The sequence below is a fragment of the Pomacea canaliculata genome, linkage group LG9 (genome assembly GCF_003073045.1).
Source record: "Pomacea canaliculata isolate SZHN2017 linkage group LG9, ASM307304v1, whole genome shotgun sequence".
NCBI classification, from domain to species: Eukaryota; Metazoa; Mollusca; class Gastropoda; order Architaenioglossa; family Ampullariidae; genus Pomacea; species Pomacea canaliculata.
In genome coordinates this window covers 5,124,172-5,141,022 of record NC_037598.1, presented here as the reverse complement: position 1 = coordinate 5,141,022, position 16,851 = coordinate 5,124,172, and the positions used below count along the sequence as shown (strand labels likewise).

Here is a 16,851-nt window from a genome sequence, read left to right as displayed (position 1 = left end):
TGCATGTTGTTTAATTGTAAAAAGTGAAAGACAAGGAAAAAATATAATTTTGAAACAATTACAAGGACAGTCTAATAATTCGCATATAGTTAACTGTCAACATTTGGACAACTCTATAAGTTAGAAACAGAACAGCATAGCGCGCTGTCTAACAACCGACAAAGTAGCATCGCCGCGGTCATTAGTAGCACGGAGGATGTGTGAAAGTGTTCCAACCTTTCCTTGGGTACACACAACAGTAACCAGCTGTGCCACTGTATCGGTTACCTCCTCGCGACTTGCCGAACCGCGGCGAACCGTGAGCCGACGGCATTGTGTCGACATCACGAGACACGCCTGCACGCGCACCAAACCGATCGACGGCGCGCTGGCGCGTGCGGCCCACCTGTGGGCTTGTGTGGGCTGCGCTTGACCTTCCCACACGCTCTTGACCTGGCGCTGATGCAATGCACGAGCTTTTCTTGTCCTGTCTTCAGCTGCCGGAGACTTGTGGTTGTTGGTCGGCTGCCGAGAAATCATCGTCATCGTCATCGTCGTCGTCGTCGTTTCCGCCGCTGTCACGATTTAATTTTTATTTCGGGATATTTTTCCCAACATGCATAGCTCGAGCAAAAGCTGCAACAGTTGCGCATGCGCAGATGTGTCAGAAATGTGTGATTGCGCGAAGAAGAAAAAAATTGGAGGAATAAACAAGCTGGACTGCACACTAATGACACGTGGTTCCAGTTCACCTGTCAGGTAAGTAGAGTTGGTGGCGTGAGCGCGAAGTAAACGATGATTATCCAGGACAACGAAGATCAATGGAGATGAGTGAAGATAATTCAAAGGATCGTGTTGCAGTTCGCGTTGATGTGTATAAAAACATCAGCTGTGCACAAAGTCTTGGGTTTCACAGGTCTTGAACCGGACACCTGCTCCACCCGCTCGCCATCACTGCTTGTAGAATGTTCTACCTGCGTTCTCCTGTGTGGTTCTTATACACTCAAGTCTTTTTTTTTTTCTGTAGAAAAAATATGGTGTGAGCCTTCCTCAGACTCAAACATTTTGCATCTGATGTCTCTCTTCTGTCTTCTTTGTTTATTTGGGATTTTCTTTGTCCTTTGTTTTCTCTCTTTTCTGTCTTTTTCCCCTTTCTTTCTTCCTTTCGCTGTTTCGTGCATGTGCATGTGACAGTATCAGTGTGTAGTTCTGCATCGAGTTTGTTCATCTAGAAGACAGAACGACGGACGGACAGACAGACAGACCGATGGACAGACAAACATTTTGTCTAAGGGCGTTTTAAGTGTGTTTACATTAACGCCTTCCCGACGATGAAGGTGGCTGAGGACGATTTTAACATGGGCAAACATGTTTCACAAAATAAACACGCCCTTTTCACATTTTTTTTGTCTTCGAGTTGGATGGATTTCGGCCGAACATCCTGATTAGGATCAAATGAATTCTTAAACAATCGCTCAGTGCTCTGTCATTGCGCACTCATCGGCGTGTTGGAGAAACAGTCTCTCAGTGTTGCCTGAAGATGGCAAAGAAAATGAGAACATATTGCATACAAAGGTTATGGGGATGGATGAGAGTGAAAGAGACAGAGACAAACTTGGTTCCACCCCATCCCCAACCCCAGCCCAGAGGTCTCACCGGAAGTGAACTCCTGCCCGTTCTGTGTTGTGGAAATCTTGGCCCTTTTTTTCCCCTTCCTGTTGCATTGTTGCTTCTGTTCCTACCCAAGTTGAGAAGTAGCCCATTCGCCATGCGAAACCGAAAATAGACGGCCTCTTGAGAAGTTCCAGAATTCCTCGCCAAGAGCCCGGATGTACTGAGGTGCACGTGCAGCCCGCGACTCTGTGTTTATCAGGAAATATGGCGGACCGCGTGCCGTTTGCTGACACACCCGGGCCTGGGAGGCGACTCAATGGCGGACAAGCAAAGGGAGGTCACTCCCAAGCACCTCTGCCCTCTGGAGAGGTCGCTGGAGGGGAAGATAGGGGCCAATCAGATGACAATCTGACGTCGCAGACTCTTGTTCTTTAATCAAGTCGAGGCCCCCGCACCTCTCTGGTAGGCGCGGGCCATGTCGCAAGGTTGTATCAATATTTGCCCACGAGTGTCAGGTCTGTCAAAAGTTAGTGCTGCCCTCCCTTTCCTCGGGTACATTTGTGTCTTTGAAAAAGTGCAAACAATACCAGTGTGTGTGTGTGCGCGTGCATGTGTTTGTGTGCGTGAATGTGTGAGTGTATCACAGAGACGAATTCATTTTATTTTTTGAACTAGGACTATGGAAGATGCTTTTAGAAGAAGTAGAAAAAGATGAGATTTTAAAAGTGACCTAGAACAACAACAATGCAATTTTATTTACCCACAAGGCCAATGACAGATACACAGAAGTAGACAGAATAGATAACAATCACATGCTGGCGATTTACCAAACCAAGCATGCCAGCAAGTGTCATGGAGATAGACCTCTTAGTGGATAAATGAGAGAGAAAGAAAGAGTTGATAAATATTTTTCGTTTCAAGAGGATCATCAAAAATCACAAGGACCGAAATAAAATCTGAGGAAACCTCAGCCTTGACAAAGGTCATCGGGGTCAACGTGGTCGGGCTAAGCATGATTAGTCAACTGCACCTCTGAGAATTGACTACACCACCATGGTCGGTCTCGACTATCTGCCAGTTAGGTAACTTTGCTTTTACAAACATTCAACTCTGTTCTTTTCAACTCTGCCTGCAAGAGAAGTACTCCTACAGAAATAAATCATTTTGTGACAAAGAGAGATAGATAAATAGATAGACAGCACCAGGAATGGTCCTCGTGATATCAACCCCCCAAAAAAATCCCAGTGCTTGGCGTAGATTCCCCAGTTTTGAAAAAGAAAGAAAGAATGAAAGAAAGAATGAAAGAGAGTAAATGGAAAATAATGGAGCATAAACCGCAATCGATATTTTTGCACATGGAGATCTCCAATACCATGACGAATAGTTTTCTGTCGAGATTGCCTCGTTCTAAAGGTTTCACCGAGCGCACAAGTTAAGAGGGGCCAGAGGACGGCCGGGGAAACAGAAATGTGGAATGTCTTATTACTTTACAAATGGAACTGGCTAGATAAGACACCCCGAGCCACCCCAACCACCCCACCACTACCACCACCACCACCACCACCATCACAAAACAGGAGTCCGGACATTGAAACCAGTTACTTGTCGAAGGAGGGAGGTGTTTTAAAAGGGGTGGTGGTGGAATGTAATCTCCTGGCAGACACAGAGAAAGTTTGTGGGTCGGGTGGGTAGAGGAGGGTGTTCAGGAGAACGGAGATAGATTACACGTGCGCCTCGCTATCTACCTTTTGTAGACTCGAAAATCAACTAATTTTCCCGAAAGATAAAGGCTATTGCAACTCCATTAGGCTTGGCTGTCATGCAGTTGCATGGATCCAAGATGAGGCATGGAAGGGTTAGCGCCCCTCTGTCTCGGCCTCGATAGACGGCGCTGGGGTCGCGGGGTCAGGCTCGGTCTCTGGCGTAAGACTCGCAGAATCTCGCGGCGTCGCCCGAATCGTTACCGCGGTCCTCGAAAGGAATCGAGGGAAAAAGTTTGCGATAATTTCCATGGCAACGCAGGATTGCTGGAGATTTATTGTCCAGGCGGAGGGGAAGGTTAATTCTGAGAAAATCACATTACAAGCGAAGAGGTCGCTCGCCGCGCGCAGTCCGTCCAGGGCCCCGAAGAAGATTTATGTTTCCTCCTCAACCGGTCCGGCTTCCTCCGCCTTCCGTTCAACGGCCTTTGCTATCTATGGAAAGCATTCAGCCAGGGTTTGAACTACATTTGCACATAAACAAACACACACATCTCCGCTTTTTCACTCTTTTTTTCTCTTGGCACAAGTTTGGTCCGCTCGTCTCAGCGCTTCTCGCCGCTGTCCTCAAAAGCCCGCCCTCCCCGTGCCCGCCGCCCTGCCCCTCCCCAACACCCCGGTGGACAGAAGAGTCTGCACGCGCTTGCCTCTCGAGGCGACCGTGACGTCACATTTTTGCGCACGCGTAAATTGGCTGCTTCCCTCGCGACCGGAAGTGGCGTCTTCTGCTGTGCCGCTCGTCGCCAGTGTGCGAACGAGTTCCGGTGTCGGTGAAAAGGGCATTGTGGGCCCCGACGCAGCGCAGCGAGCGACAAAACGCATCAATCACTGGCAAACGTCTTCATCTTTCATGCGATTTAACGGCCGTAGCTGAAATCGGGACAAGTCTTTAAACGTGTGCCTGTCGTTTGATTAAGCGCCAGGGGTCAGCCCCTCAAGTTCTTTTTGGGAAAAAGGAGGAAAAAGAGATGGAAGTCGTGTAAAAAAGAAACGAGGATATTTAACGACAGAGAGGAGGGGCTATTGCGGAGAACGAGGATTAGAAGGAGGAGGAGGAAGAAGAACAAGAAGAAGAAGAAGAAGAAGAAGAAGAGGAAGAACAAGATGAAGAACAAGAACAAAAACAAGAAGAAGAACAAAAACAAGAAGAAAAAGAAAAACAAGAAGAACAAGAACAAAAACAAGAAGAACAAGAAGAACATGAAGAACAAGAACAAAAACAAGAAGAACAATAACAAAACAAGAACAACAAGAAGAACAAGAAGATAAACAAGAAGAACAAGAAAGAAAGAAAAACTAACAAGCACCAACAGACACCATCTACGTCTGTTACTGACATCTCTAGACATCAGACTTTTTGAATTTTATTTATTTTTATTTATTTATTTATTTATGCTAGCCTCTTCTATATTCATTTCCTCTCCTTTACCCTCAAGTTTTCTCTTCCTTCTCTCATTCCTTTTACAACGCCCCGTTCTTCTTCCGTTCTATTTTTCTCTCACAATTATGCTTACTATTTATTTCTTTTTATTTCTCTTTTTCCACCTTCGCATTATCCCAATTCCTAACCAACCTTTTTACCTCCTTCTGATTTCCACTTTCAGTCTATGGCTCCGATCTCTCCAGGACGGTATGTTTGTTGAGATGACTCACTGAAATAAATAAAAAAATAATCGATTTTCTTCCTTTTACGACCATCATGCTTCGCAAAAGTGTTTCTCACTATCGCTATGCGATGTTTACGATATGATTCAGGCGAGAAAGCGTTTAGGGAAACTAATGTGAACACTAAAAGCCGGCATTGGGCACTCAGTTAATTTTCATGCACCCAGCACACACGGGGTTAACAGCACTGGCAACAGACTATTGCACGGAGAAGCGGTTACGAGAAGTGCATCCAGGGCAGAATATGTTGACCGGTTGATGTTCCATCAAAACTGCTCAAACTGCATCTTACAATCGGGGTACACAAGAATCAGTCAAACGCTTGGCAGACTTCTAAGGGAAATAAACTCGAGAGATAGCAGAAGCGAAGGTCGTTATATAGTCAGTCAGAAGTTTTACATAATTCAGATTAAGTTAAATGCCAGAAAAAGCTGAGTTTGTCCAAGTAAGAGGCCAGACTAAAATATCAGCAAAGTTTGATGAAATATTAAGGTTCAGTGACTATTCATGTTGTGGAGGAGAGATTCCCAGCTTACTGTAATGGTGGTTCTCTCCTGCCTCACCTTCCCCATCCATCTTAAGAGCCAAATGTCCATTGAACAGCTAGATAAACTGGTGGAAGTCAGCTGCGCATCACGGGTCGCGAATCGCTGTACCCCCAGGTTGGACGATTGTCTCTGAACACTCGACTATCCACCAGTTTAAAATGACAGAAAAACTCTCTTAATCCAAGGTTCTAAGTTGAAATTCCTGAGAGAGCTGAGTTTGATCAACTGTGTGGCTAGGTTGTACTCTTATATATATAGAAACTTAAAGCCTGTAAACATTGTTCAACCGAGGACGACCGACGGTAGACGTTGTCTCAACGAAGATGTTGTTCATCGAAGAACATTTTCCTACAAGACTATCAGGCTCCATGTTATTCTATATTCATAATATTTCAAACAGCTCTGTGTGCTCATGTGGAAATGTTCAAACATCCAGCAATTTCTGAGGGTGCATACAAACCACCCGGAACTCAGAGGTAAAGGTATATGTACACATGTTTTCCCAGAACGTTTCCACCTTTCTCTTCCACTCGACCAAGTTGATTCTGGATCCACCTAAAAGTTCACAGAAAATGGCTGGCACGCTGGGTGAATTACAGGCCACCCGGTTAAAGTCCTGTAAGAAAAAAACAAAAAACAAACAACAACAAGAGCTCAAAGCGAATGCCATATGGTCTATAAAATGGAGGGACACAATGATATCACGGAGTCTGCAGTGGAACGCGCCATGACATTTTACTGCGGAATGCACCCCTGATTGTTCGCTTTGTTCGCCAGTTTAATGTCCCATTCACCTACACCAACGGAGCCGCTGGCGGATAAGGAATCCCGCGAGACATCATGTGGACTTGCGGGATTTTCAAACGAGATGAAGCTTCGATACGGTCGGCGTTCTCGTGAACGACTGCGATTGGCGGAGCCAGACTAGCTGTGCAGTGGTGCTTGTGTTGGGACTGTCAACATGGCATGCTGGGAAATACACCGACACCAGCACTTCTGTGGCCTGAGAGACAGACAGTTCAAATCCACCATTTCTGTCCAACAACTGAAAGCTGAATTTACAAAGATGAATGTGGAAATGCTAAAACTCTGAGAATTCAAACTGGGACTTGGTCAAGATGGTGAACGTCTGTAATAATAATAATAATAATAGGAGGAGGAGGAGGAGAAGGAGGAGGAGGAGGAGCATCTATAGCAAAGTCGTCAATGCTCGCTTGTCACAACTACAACTATGGAGTTCCTGGGTTCAGATCTCGTCTCGGGACAAAGGAATTATTCTCTAAAGGTGTCATTTTCTTAATATGGTTTCTTCCCATGTCTTCAGGTCTTCTTTCCCTCCATCATCCCATCATCCTACGGTACCAAAATTACCTCTAGAAAGCAGTTTTTTAAATTAAACCAACCAATCAACCAACCAGTTTCAAAAACCTTTTTCTCGCCTTAGGTTAGCAGAACAGAAGGACCGAGGTCAACCACCACAAACAGGTGCTATCCTCCTCTTCCTCCTCCTCCTCCTCTCCCACTTCCCTCACCGCAAAGTCCACGAGATCAATTATTTTAACGAAGGAGACAATTAAGTGCACTACCTGCTTGAAGCAGTTCACACAAGGAAATTGCATTTGAAAACACATCCTGTGGGCGATCAATAAGCACGTTTGGAAATAATGTTAAAATTATGAGATTTATCCACAGACATAATTAATTTTCGTATCCACGACTGCACGTGCTCAGTGTTTTACAGTTTATTTCACTTAGTTTTCTCTTTCTTTTTTTTTCCCTTTTTCCTGGAATGTCCACAGTGTCCCACGACTAGATTGATGAAATCATGCAATTCTAGAAAGTTCTCTCCAAATGTGACAAAAACCTGATCTTGCTTTTTAACTTTCATCAAATCTCTATGAAAATAAAATCGTGAAAGATTTGTGTGGTCTGATGGTAGAAGCAGCTGTCCCAGAAAAAAGCCCCAAATCCTGTGTTTTTTAAAGTCTTTTTGGTGTGACCCTACAAATAAAATAAAAGTTATTTATGTTGTAGATTAGTTGCTGGTTAATTTTTGTCTCAAGGAATTGAAAATAAAGCTTAAAGAAATGTTTTGTTAGGGAGGATGTTTCTTGAACTTGACAGTTTTATGAAATCTGAAAGCCCACAAAAATATAATGAAGACCCAGAATATCCCCCACCCCCAATCACAAACATCAAAAGCACTCGAAAATACCCGAGAATGTTGCAGACAAGTACGAAGGAGTGTGGTCATATTGAGCAGATACACAGACACACAGACACACAGACAGACACACACACAGACACACACACAGACATACAGACACACAGACACACAGACACACACACAGACACACAGACACACACAAGAAAGTCATTTTTAGCTAAGCCGATTCCACACAAAACTAAGACGATCTGAAAAAGAAACTGGGAGTACCTTGGATTAATCATCACAAAACTCTTGGTTAATCCCTCCTTCACAGGCTTCCTTCTTCTTGCGACTCATCACGCGGAGAGTTTTACTCTCACATTTCTGTCCGCAGCCTTCGCGATCCCACCGTGTGCAGCTGTGTCCCGACCCTTGAAGGGTCTTCACCACGAGTCTTTGACCTTCTTGTGATTCTTTTAATTGGTAATCTTTCTTTTTCTTTCTTTTATTCTTTCTTTCTTTCTTAGCTTTCGATTTATTTCCTTTCTTGGACTGAATATTTTATTTATTACTTGAACTTCATATTTTATTTGTCGTCTTCTTTATCCTTGGTCCTGCATGACAACGGACATTGTTTCTGTTTGTATTTAGCTGGCTTCCACTCAAGCACACACGGGATCTTTGGTCATTCCAAGAAGACAGATGTAAACATTTAACGGGAAGCTGATTGTTCGACCTTTGAGAGAAGATCACCATCTTTTGGTGAAAGATATCACTGTCTCCATCTCGTGTGAGTGTGCTTGTGTACGCGCGTGCGTGTATGCATTTGTCATGCTTGGCCAGACATCCAGACGGCCTCACCCTCGAATAATCCGCTACAGACACACTTTGTTTTTCTTTTACGGTAAGCTCCCCTTTCCCCCCTTTTTTCCCCTCTTCCAGTCTCTCCTCTCTATGGCCCCTTGCCTTTCATTCCTGGTCCGAGATGAGTTCTAACTAAAGCACAGTGGGAAAACTTGAAGGGTTAATTAACCTTTGCTCCCTTTTTTACACGAGAGTTCTCTCCCCTGCAGACGCCTTATCTCCTAAGCTGATCCCGCCTCGCAGCTCCGGTCATTTCCGGAAACTGTCGAGGATGATACGATTGTTGCCGAGTCTGTGACCGGAAGACGAAGGCGGGATGGAAGGAGGGTCTTGTCAGCACGAGCGGGACATGTTTAAATTCCACCAGAGTGAGGACGCCGCCATGAGCACGCATGTGTGTGAGAGAGAGAGAGCTGGAAGGCCAGATATCTGATGGAAGGAGGAAAGGAGGAAACTCCCTCCCCACCTCCTCTGATCGATGGTCTTTCGTTTAACTGAAATCAGAGATTAAAATGTTTGGCAGCTCCTTTCTTTCTTTGTGCAGCTTTTCTTCGCCTACCTCCCCTCCACTCTCCTCTCCTACCCTCCTACTTGCTTAACGTGTCTGCATGGTATTCTCGCCACTTGCTGTAACCAATCATCAATAGTCTTACATCCTCACCAATCTATCCCGTTTCATCTCCTCGTGCCCGCCACTGTCTCGCAAATCCGTTTACTGACAGCAGCCAGCTATTGGCTGACATCTATAAATTAAAAGCTCTTCCATATCTAAACGACAGCCTTCCAGCAAATAGAAAGGAAAAAAAAAATCGAAAAGCCATGCTTCTCAGGAATCGAGGATTCCATCCACAATTATTTTTTCTTAACTATTAAAAGATCACCGACTATTGAAAAGGCACTCATCATCAGGTAATCCTTTGCCATGGATATCACTCCGCGGCCTCTAGCTCCGAAGATAACCGGGGCGTTGATTTCAGCATCGTATCGGCAGTGATCGGCAATGATCGGCAATTTCCGGTCCGCGATCGGACACGACAAGAGTTGGCCGCCTGCCAGCCCGGCGAGATAAGCCGATAGTTATGAAACTCTCCTGTCCCCTGAAAATATTTCTCTAGCCTCATCTGATGTACTTTGAGATGGGCCGGCCCGCCTTCGCGCTTATAAATAAGCAGCAGCAGCAGGCAGTAGCTCTCGTCTGCCAGCCTGATGACTGGTCCCGGGGCCTACCCGGCTACCCGGCTACACGCGAGGGGCATTGTCGCCTGCTAACCGTTGAACATGTGACGTAGGCATTCCGGCTGTTGTGTGAGATTGGTTTCGCTATGACACCATCATCAACATCGTCTTCGTCGTCGTCACATCATCATCATCGTCGTCGTCGTCCGCTTAACTGCTGGCTAAAAACAGGAGCCTGGGAGCGATGACCATACTGGACTTCTTTCCTCTGAAACTTTTTGTGCTGCTGGGATATCTTCCTCGATTTTGTTGTTTTCTGAAGTTCATCGAGGGCATCTTTATCCACTGGATTCTCGAGGCTTGGCACTGAGATAATTGCTGTCCAGTTCTTACAGGCGCGTTCGTGGTAGTTATTGGCAGACCTCGTGGATGGCAATTTATCTACAGTTTTCGTTATAATATCTATGTGTTCATTTGTTTCTTGATAGTTCATTGTATGGTCAGCTACAATGTGGTTATCCTACAAGGTGGGTTTTTATGGAACTCGTCATCGTAGGCGTTGTCTCGGCGTGTCTTGTTCTCACTCGCCTCAGTCTGTGTGTAATGGAGGGATAATGGTTGTGGCTGTTCCATCAATCGGTAATGCCTCTCTCGGTCTCTCTTGTCTCTCTGTGGACAAAAGTCGCTGCTGTCGACACCACTTAACCACGTGGGTTCCAGGTTTACATTGACAATTTGTTTGTTTGTTTTTTGTTTAGTTGTTGTTGACGGAGATATTGCACACAATACTTCAGCTCAATGTTATTGTTTTTTTCCCATGCATGCGGTAATTAGTGTCAGAGCCTGTTATCTTTTGTTTTCTCTCTAGGTTTCTTGTCTCCACGCTATACCGAAGCTTTGTGATTACTAAATGTCAATGCTTGATGTTAGTACAATAATGTTGATATTTGTAAGTATATTGTAATTTATAATGATTTACAAATAGACAAAAACTTATTCTAAAATAGACAAAATCATTTTAAAAGAGACCGAAATAATTCAAAAAACCAAACAAAATGAGATGAAAATAATGATTTGAAAATATTTTTTCAAAATATATTTACAGAGAGTGTGTTTGGCTTTCGCTTATGTTTATAGTGAGTGTGTCAGCTGGTTGATTTATTCGTTTACTGGTTGGTTATGGTTGTGTTACATCACATGTTTGTCCAAACATGATTTTATATTCACTCCACAGCAAAGGAGGAAATATTTTACATGTGAACATTACAAGGCAGTGTCTTCTCCCTTCGTAACTTCTGGCTGAGGGTAAAACATGGTAAGTGACAGGCTGGCATCTTTTATCCTCATTTGCATATTTGCATGGGAGGACCAAGGGACAGGATGTGTCCTCTTCCTGGGCGACCTGCAGTGGCAGGCAAGTCTGGAACTGTCATTGGATCAGACCAGTCAGACAAACATATGTCGGAATCGCGCCAACGAGACTTACACTGGGCATCAATTCACAGGGAATACAGGAATACTTTCCCTGGGAACATTTCTTGTACTTGTGAGTGTGTGAGTGTGGGTGTAAATAAATGAGTGAGCGAATAAGAGTATTAAACTCGAAATGTTGTGAGAAATGAATAGACTGGAAAGGTTTTTCGGGGTAAGCTAGCTGTCAAGAATGAAAGACAAAAACAAAACAAACAACAACAATAAAGGTGACAAATGCATTGCATGTTCTGACACAGGGAATAAATCACAGTAGCTCCCCAAACTCAATATACAGAATCCAAAATACAGAGAAATACATCAGGAATAACCCCACAATAGTCCCAAATGTATTGTCCATGACATACGGACCTCAATCAGCCGCACAATTTATTCTTTCATTCCCTCTGCTCGGCTCTCTCTCTCTCTCCATTTTTTTACGTCCTGACACTTAGATACCATAGTTGATTAGGTGTGTGGTTCGACTGATATCTTTATTATTTAATTGTGTCTTGCCATTATCCCAAGCCAGATAGGAAAAATAAGTTTAAAGAACAATATTACATTTAGCTGTTGTTTTATTTCCTCTTCACATTTATTAAACCAGAGAGAGACACAGCCCAGACATCTCCCTTAAAGATCTCGCGAGGTGCAATTTGTTTTCTAATGACTCGGCAAAGCTCAGTGCACGATACTGTTGACCAAAGTGCACCAACCACCATCTCCTCTCCTTCGCGAAACACGTCGACAAACATCCCCATGCACAGAGAGCGGTTAACATCGTGACGTCACGTTTGTACACTGAACCGCCTACCAATGGCTGGAACCTTCAAGATTTTGATGTTTGATTGATGACTTCTTTCTGTGCATAGTAATGTTTCTACTCGTGTCTCGGAAATGTATTGTCCACCCAGATTTGAAGAAATAGTTTCTTGCGTTTGTTTGTTTTTTGTTGTTTGGTTTTTTGTTGTTGTTGTTTTGTTTGTTTTTGTTTTTTTGTTTTGTTTTTTTTCTCTCCCCCAAATCATTTGTTTTAAGAGGCTGCACCACACTAGGCCTTTAAGGGTGCAGAAATGGCCATGTTCGTAGTAGTGATACTTTTTTATGGACAGCCGTCGGGCTGGCAGCTGCCACATGCATTCGAGCGCGTTGCACGTGCGACACGTGCGTGACATGGCGCCGCTCCGTGGTGTGAATGTCGGTGCACGTGCTGGGCTGGGCGTCAGTGTCGGCGACGTCCTGTTGTAGCATCGGCTGGACGCGGAGCTTGCTGCAGACAATTTGTGAATGGCGTCCGCTCGGGACTATGAACAGGCGGAGGCATTAAGAATAATTAAGGTGCAGTGGGGGCAAAGGTTACTCTCATGCTAAATTTTTTGTGGGTGGAAGATGACGATTTGTTAGTTGATTTCTCCGCTCATTATCCCAAACAATTGTGTTTGTACACATTGAGCAGGGTATGTACACGTGCGAGGTGTGTGTGTGTGTGTTTGTTCGCGCATGCATGACTGTACATTGGTTAAATAGCATGGGAGCACACACAAACAAATTTCTTCCCTCAATTTCCTTTCCTCTTCCGCAAAGCACTTTCTCTTTCGAGGTTCTTAACAAGTCATTTCTCCTCATCCAGAAAACAGTCAGACAGGCCGTGCGTCCTAAAATCATTGTTGCATATGATACACATCTTTTTAATATTTGTGCCAAGGACAATTTTGAAATGTAGAATTTCTTAGTTTACCTGTCTGCGTACCGAACGCTCTGTTATCGGTGTTTACCTTGCTGGGTTCCGTACTATACTCCAGAGTATCGCCTTTCAGTCGTTGCAGACAATGCTCCTTACATCCCGTGAAGACCCTACCCGTATAAATAAAAGAAAAATTGTCCTAAATTTCTCTGAGAAAATAATTGTTGATTTAGGGAAAACAAAGATTAGAAAAAGTCAGTCATAAATTTGACACAAATCAGTGAGCAAGTGGCTTCATATCCCCCCTACATATTTCATTCAAACTGAGAGACAAAAAATACAACATTAATATATTTTTGTTCAAGTACCGGCTCAAAGCACATTACATACATAAGGGCACACCAGTCTACATCCATACACACACAGAGACAGAACGAAGCTGGTGGCCGGAGACAAGCATCAATGGTCAGCTGTGGAAGAAGGTATCACATGCAAAGAGGAAAGCGTTGGATCTGAGATACGAACCCACGACACCCGATTCTTACTGTTGTCGTGGCAGGCCCTTTGCTCATTGCGTCACCGAGCAACGAAATACATACTTCAGATTTACATTTAAAAATCATTTTTCCACATATTTCTTGAAAAAATATTGTATTTCATGATTTTACAGTGATGTAGTATTTGATTTTAACAACCCAGAATGAGATTTGCACAATGGTGTCTTTGAACCTGCGTCTACACAAATTATGGTAAGTGTTTAGAAATATCTATTAATAGACTTTAACTAATTGGCTTGTGTGTATAAATGTGTGTTTGTGTGAAGAGAGAGGGAGAGAAAATAAACTGAATCCCATAATAATTAAACACACGGAAGTGTGATAAATGATCAGGAACAGATTCCAAATGGAGTTGGGATAATGATTATTGAGTAAGTAGCTCACGTACCATCTTTAAAGTGGCAGAACACATTTTCCACGAAATCTTGCAAGTGATGCTGCTTTATTGCCCTCTTCTCGAAAAGTCGATGTTCTGTGGCAATCTGTTTCTGGTTGTATTTCTGCAAGAGTATCTCCCCCTTTTTTGCGTACGTTGATCTCTATCTTCCGTCGTCTTGTCTGGCTGCTAGTCTGTACGTCTGTGAGTTTTCAGTCAGTTCAGTCTTTCTCTTTTTCTCTCATTCATTCCGACCGCTATCTGTACCTCCAGGTTCAGTCGTTTTCTGCAAAATGCTTTTATTAACAACGCAGATAGCATTCAAGCCTCCACATCACAGTAAGAATATTTTTAATTACAAATGTGTAAACAAGAAAATGAATGTTAAAAAAAGAAATAAAAAAATAAACGAAGAGGGAGGGGAAAAATCAACAAGGGAGGTCACCCAGTTTCCCTCACTCCGCGTGGCAGCTGTCACCCCGAGGAGCGATCACAGAAGGGGGCGTGGCCAGCAGTGCTGCACCCTCGCCAAGCCCCGCCCCCTGAAGCTTTGACCGCGCGGCGGAGAAGAGGCCGCTGGCTGGCTTGTGGAACACTTCTCTGGGATGACGAACATTGCGAGTCGTCGACATTTCCTTCCAGACTGTAAGTGTTATCGCTTTTTGTCTTCTCTTTCCACATCTCCTTGTCTAGGTCCGGCTCTTGAAGCGGCCGGCGCTGTCCTGCCCGTGTGATACGTTAAGACACTCGGCACGGAGTAGAGCTCGTCAAGTGGAGACCCACTTAAGGCGACTGATACGACAAGGCCTCGGGAAGTGTGTGTGTGCACTCATGAGAGAGAGAGACTGGCTTTTATTGACAATTGATCTTGATGGAAAAGCTTTCTTAGCTGAGAATCTGAAAGAACAGCCAGGAAGAGGAGGGCGGGTGCGGAACTGGTATAAGTAGATGATATAGTAGATGAGGGAATGAGATGACATGTAGAGCAGAGTTGTGGTGGGTGGGAAGAGAAGTAGGAAGGCGGTAACCAGGGAGAGGGTGGACAGACAAAATGTCCTGTGAGGAGAGGAGAGATGATGAGTGAAGGTGATGCCACAGCAAGTCTGAACATCTCCAACATGTCCGAGGTGACCTGTTCACTTACCCCCATGCCCCTAGTTTTACTCAACTGCAGCCTCCACCGAGAAAGAGAGGATAACTGTTTATTGCAGTATTTAGCGATAAGCAAAAAAATTAGTCAAAGCTTGTAAATAATCTGTTTGGATGAGGTGTCCAACTGTCGCAACGGTGCGAACCGTCAGGAATGCAGATCGCAAAGAACGAGCTTAAAAAAAGGTAAAAACGGTTGAAATTAAATTAGTTTTGAGGAAAGAACTTCGTCGTCAAATATTACCCTCCCATTGCCTTCTGCTAATGATTCAATAATCTGACACATTTTTTGAAAAATCGGTTTATTCCGTTTATTTTATTCATTTGCGATGTCATCGACTGTAAAGCTACCGGAACTACACCAGTCACAGATGCGAACTCTTTATCAAACTTCTATAATGAACTGTAGGGACAAAATAGTGATGATGATGATGATGATGATGATGATTAGCAATTAAGAGACAAAACTACGGTAAAATGTGAGATATTAAAATGTAATAAACATATCATTTTAAGTTAAATGAGTGTAAATGTGAGTTTCATCAAAAATGAATAACAGAAAAAGTATCTCTCTCTCTTTTAACTTGTAAAAATCATTTTGCTCTCATTCTTGATCTTTGTGGCGGATGTACTTAGAAAGGTGGGTTTCTTACCATATCTACCTGCTTGTCTGGATCTTATTGGTCATTCAGGAACTGGCTGTTAACTGTACTCAAGGTTCCAATGTTTTGTAAATATGATGTGTTTCTCATCCCCATTCAATTATCAACTTCACAAACCGCCGGGTAAACACCCCCCCCCCCAAAAGTCTGATACTTGTGGGTAAGAACTGTGCTCAAGTTGCTATGAGAGTATTTTGTCATTATATGTTCATTATTTTCTTGTTTATATTGTGATGATGAGGAAGCGCTGGATGAGGACACTAGATATATGTATCCTTCACTCACTCACTCCCCAACCCACCCAACACTCATTCATTTTGGGGGGAAATCGAGTAATTATTTCACAAACACATTTTTATATCCACCATATTGTCATCATCGACAAAACACCACTGACAATGACATCTGACGATGAGCACACCATGCTGTTTATATTGCTTTATAAACCGATTTGTCTTCATAACAAAACTTGCGACAAACGAGTATTTGAACCAGGGCTTGGTCTTACATGGACTGTGTAAACAAGAACCCTCAATATGTTAGAAAGGCTAAATAAAGCAGCTGTCAACATCATGTTGTAAACAAGATGCCCTGTACTAGAAGCGGTTGCGAGGGATGATGCAGAAAAAACAGAATATTATGGACACTCGACACTCGACAAAGTTCAACATGCTTGATGCAGACACAATAATGTATGGACCTGAGTATTATTATTATTAATACATCAATAAAGCAGTCGTGTGCTGGTTTGTTTTTTCAATCACCCTGTTTACCATCGAAAGGAGACCACGCGGGGAAATATTGAGCTCGACATCACTTGCGATGACAAATGTAGCAGAACAATGAAGTATACTATGCTACATAATGATGTTGGCAATGACAAGTATGGCAGACATCTGAGCTGGTCACAGCTGTGGCTACGGACGATTTCTTTTCATCCTGCAAATTAAAATTTTGTTTGTTTTGCAGCCTGTAAGTCGGGTGAGGATGATCTGTAGTCATTGGTAAACAGGATAATTCAGTAATCGCTAGTTGAGATTATCAACAAATTAATCGTGACTAGATAATTCTTCATCACTGCTGGTGATTCTGAGATGTTTTGACCATAGCAACCATCTCGGAAATACTCCAAGTTGAGGTTTACGATGGTGTCATCAAAGGACTACCACCGGCGAAACTGGTCAACCAGAAATGCCGA

At 43.6% G+C, this 16,851-nt stretch overlaps 1 protein-coding gene and 1 long non-coding RNA gene across 2 annotated transcripts in view; one reads left to right on the top strand and one right to left on the bottom strand.

Moving 5' to 3' along the window:
* Nucleotides 1-11,710: 11,710 nt before the first annotated feature.
* LOC112571436 lies at nt 11,711-14,441 on the bottom strand. The gene is made up of 3 exons (XR_003100821.1): nt 13,855-14,441; nt 13,001-13,079; nt 11,711-12,495 (listed from the first exon to the last, which is right to left on the bottom strand). It is a non-coding gene; the product is annotated as an uncharacterized LOC112571436 (long non-coding RNA).
* Nucleotides 14,429-16,851, top strand: part of LOC112571435 (transcription factor GATA-3-like) — a 77,626-nt gene continuing 75,203 nt past the window's right edge. The window contains exon 1 of the mRNA XM_025250408.1: nt 14,429-14,487. The gene's annotated coding sequence lies outside the window, so the exon portion shown is untranslated. The remainder of the gene's footprint in view (nt 14,488-16,851) is intronic.